At 40.5% G+C, this 4,402-nt stretch overlaps 1 protein-coding gene across 1 annotated transcript in view; it reads right to left on the reverse strand.

Moving 5' to 3' along the window:
• LOC117736156 (E3 ubiquitin/ISG15 ligase TRIM25-like) overlaps nt 1–4,402 on the reverse strand; it is a 706,744-nt gene that overhangs the window by 444,057 nt on the left and 258,285 nt on the right. The gene's annotated exons all lie outside the window — the stretch shown is intronic.

Genomic DNA, 4,402 nt, shown 5'->3' on the forward strand with positions numbered 1-4,402 from the left:
CTTTTCACTCAGATCTTCTCATCAGAAAATAATACATATAATATAATGAATGATCTGTTTTCCTGGGTTGCGTAAGCCTGGAATATTACTGTAAAGAGTCGTTTTTTACATAAATCCGAGCGGTTATTCGATCACGTCGGGTCAACGTCGAACAGTCGTAATGTTGCCTCTGGGTTGTGCATTAATGTCAGAGTTCACAAAACCAAATATTTATTCAGAGCAATTAGTCTGACGTATAGCAGCAAACCGGTTTTCTCTCCACCGACTTGTATATTGTTGTTTGTACATATCTCACTCTACGCTGACGACAGTGTGATGTCTCTCGGAGATAGAAACGCCTTCCGGTGGATTTCTGCTTTTCCAAAACCGATCGATTTGATTCGTCGACGTGTTTCGGAAAAGACTGAGCTCAGTTTGCAATGAAGCATGGGGGGAAACAAAAGGTTTCTTTATGGTACAAAGTAGTCCACAATGAGTGAACATGTTCTTTTGATAAGTGTATGATCGCCGGTGGGATTTAACTCTCCGAAATGTATTTTTTAATAATTCTCTATTTTGATATTTTCAGAGACATTTTATTTTGTGTCAATAGCGAAGGGGAAATTATTTTGTTGTTTTTTAAACTTTATATATTTTGTACCGACACGTTCTTGCTTCCTCATCTCGTGCGGCTGCCTCTGGTCGCTGCGAGTTGAGACTCGACCTCGTTCTTCCTAAACTTCCCCGGTCGTCTTTGGAAGGAGATCAAAAGTCCTTATTCTGTGAATGCTGGAGGTTAAAAACAACAACGACAACAGAAATGCTTGTACAATAAGCTTCATAAAATATATTTGTATATGGAAATGACCCTTTAACGTGCATCTATTTATTTTCTGTATGTTGCATATCTTGTACAGGTGTGGTCCCCCTCCCTCTGAGCTCTCACCATCCGGACAAAGCATTCAAAGAAATGAATAAAAAGTATGCAAGACTCAGGTCTATCAAGGTTTTTTAGGGGGGAGGTTCGAAAAAACTTTGGATTATTGCAGAAAATATAAATAATAGTGCTGATAACATTTATTAAACTTGCACGATTTGCTCAGCAAGATAATCTGAACAAATTAACACCACTTGTTATGAATGTTGACGCTGGGCTATAAAGGAAGTACCGAGTGGTCACATGACTTCACTTGTGTTGGCAAGTTTTAAGACGCGTAAAGCTTAAAAATTCATTGACTGCCGTTTATGTCATGGAAAAAATTCTAAAACTTATTTTAGGCATCTCACCAAAACAACATTTAAAAAAAACTTTATGATTTCAAGACGAGGGAACCGGAAGTGCAAAAATACAATAAAAAAAACGTTCACCTTCTGCCCAAAAAGCCAGAATTTGCATTTAATATAAAGGTGAAATATGTATTTTATAGGATTGCACTTTGACATAGTGGATATTACTCTAATGTGTGTTGTAAATGTGTGCATAACAATAACAGTCTATCTTTGGAAATCTCGTAAACAGCCTATTTATTTTTATTAGACCTTTTAAACATTCGTCGGTGAACGCGAGGTATGAATATATATTTCAGGCTTTTGAACAGCTCGGCTACATTTCTGTTTTTGCTAGCGGGGCCGCGGTGGAGGCGGCCATTTTGACTTAAAGCAGACAGCGATGATGACATTATGGGATGGATGTTTTTATTGAGGGAACCCGTAACTCGGCACCGATACCGGGGACGTCGACGGCCTTGTTGCAGACCTCAGATCTGCTGCACACTCATCTCTCATGTAAGCTAGCCGGCTCACATTCATGAAAAAATAGCAGCAAAAAATGTTTTAACATAAATAATATAAAGAATGGATGACGCAGCTGTACTGGTTGTTTTAAGCCACTTCTTATTCATAATAATTGGCATATTTTTCATACTTTTCAACAAACGAAACGTAACAACATGAAGTCCAAAGTTAAGTTAAATATATGAAGTTGAAATGCAGCCGGCGCTGAATCAGTGATGTCATCACATGCCACGAGGAGGAAGGTCTGCACAAGTTGGTAAGACAATTAAAATAAATAATAATAACCTATTGTCGACGTAAAATTTAAAAAAAAAAATGTTACTGACCGATCTGAGAACACTATTTGATTTCGATTACAACATTTTTAAAAAAATGCAGAAACTCTGAAATATGAACACACAGCTGTATCCTGAACTCAGTCGTCATTATCTTAAGGCCACAGCTTCTGCAAGAATTTCAGGTGCTTACACACACACACACACACACACACACACACACACACACACACACACACACTGTACTGCACATACTGTACACACATTCACCACTTAATCTATACATATATCTATAAGTATATATATGTGAGATTTACAAAATACACACACCTATAGTGTTTAAGGTTTACATAGAGGAGCAAGTAGCTTATATAACTCGTGTATTTATACAGTATACAGTATATACATAGACACAGTCAACTCCATGTAAACCTAAAAATGTTTTAAATGGAAAATTCAAATATAAGCTTCTGAAAAATCCCCTGAAGAGTTTCTGCTGCTCTTCACATCGTTCCTGCTTGTGAAGTGGATCGGCTTCAAAAGGGTAAATATCAGGCACTCTGCCGCTGGATGCTCTATAACTTACACTAACTGTGTGTGTGTGTGTGTGTGTGTGTGTGTGTATGTGTGTGTGTGTGTGTGTGTGTGTGTGTGTGTGGGGGGGGGGGGGTTCAGGTTTCCGGGTGTCTAGTTTTGGGCCTGTGAGGATGACGCCGTTGGCAGAAGGAATGTTTCATGTGTGAAAGTGGGGAACATTAAATATCTTCTCTGGAATCTGTTTGTTCTCAAGTTGCCATCACCACACACACATGTACGCGCACGCACACACACACACACACACACACACATAGAGACTTTGCAGCAGCATCAATTCCCCCGAACAACCTCCATCACGAGGGCCCAGAAAATAATATTCCAGATGTATCTGTAAAAGATCATTAAATGGGCGTAGATCGATTAAGGAATGTGTATAATAATAATAATTATAAAACATAAATAATACTGAGACACAAGACACGGATCTGTTTCAGGACTTAAATAATTTAAAGCACGTCGAGTCAAAACGTTTGAGATTTAAAAGGGAATCAGACTCGCAGAATGAAAAAAGAATTATTTAAAATAAATTCTAGATTTTTAGAACTGAATGCGGAGGAGTGTAGAGACCTGTCAATCACCTCTAGCCCCACCCTAACGCATCCCCTGCTTTATGGTCTGTTTGACTCTAAATGACCATAATTTACTAAACTCATGTTTACAATGTTTACTGAGGGAATACATCAAGAGAAGTAGAGTCATTTATATAGACTTCTATACAACCAGAGGAGTCGCCCCCTGGTGGTCAGGAGAGAGAATGCAGCTTTAACACATGAAGCATAGACTTCTATACAACCAGAGGAGTCGCCCCCTGGTGCTCAGGAGAGAGAATGCCGCTTTAACACGTGAAGCATAGACTTCTATACAACCAGAGGAGTCGCCCCCTGGTGGTCAGGAGAGAGAATGCAGCTTTAACACATGAAGCATAGACTTCTATACAACCAGAGGAGTCGCCCCCTGGTGGTCAGGAGAGAGGATTCAGCTTCAACACATGAAGCATAGACTTCTATACAACCAGAGGAGTCGCCCCTTGGTGCTCAGGAGAGAGAATGCCGCTTTAACACATGAAGCATAGACTTCTATACAACCAGAGGAGTCGCCCCCTGGTGGTCAGGTGAGAGAATGCAGCTTTAACACGTGAAGCATAGACTTCTATACAACCAGAGGAGTCGCCCCCTGGTGGTCAGGAGAGAGAATGCAGCTTTAACACATGAAGCATAGACTTCTATACAACCAGAGGAGTCTCCCCCTGGTGGTCAGTAGACAGAATGCAAGTTTTAAGACACGTCTGCATTGGCTTCACTCGGTAGAACCGGAGGTTGCCTCCTGATTGCAACACACAGGTGCAACTTATTCCAACAGCAGATTGTGGAGAACCTCTGCAGTATTTCAGTATTAGGGATTCTAGTTTTAATGCTAACACGCTACGACTCTTCTACCACTATTAGCACTAGCACACTTTTTTTCGAGTGCCTGTCAGACATAACGGCCAAAAGGATCGTGATGGTAACGTAACAAGCTGTTTAACTCGACAGTCGAAGGTGAATTCTCCTATAATTGTTCATTTGTGTTGAGAAGGCCAATCATAAGCTCACAAAGTAACCAGCTAATAGGAGCTACTGTTTCCCAGAACCCGAGGACGTCCACCACGGCTGCCAGAGGGGATCCAAGGTCACCTGAACACCCATTTTGCTCCCTTAAGTTTTGGTTGTCAGGGTGTGCAAAGGAAGGACAATAATGGAAATATGGAGCCGAAGGTC

This window comes from Cyclopterus lumpus, chromosome 9, assembly GCF_009769545.1.
Source record: "Cyclopterus lumpus isolate fCycLum1 chromosome 9, fCycLum1.pri, whole genome shotgun sequence".
In the NCBI taxonomy this organism is placed as follows: domain Eukaryota; kingdom Metazoa; phylum Chordata; class Actinopteri; order Perciformes; family Cyclopteridae; genus Cyclopterus; species Cyclopterus lumpus.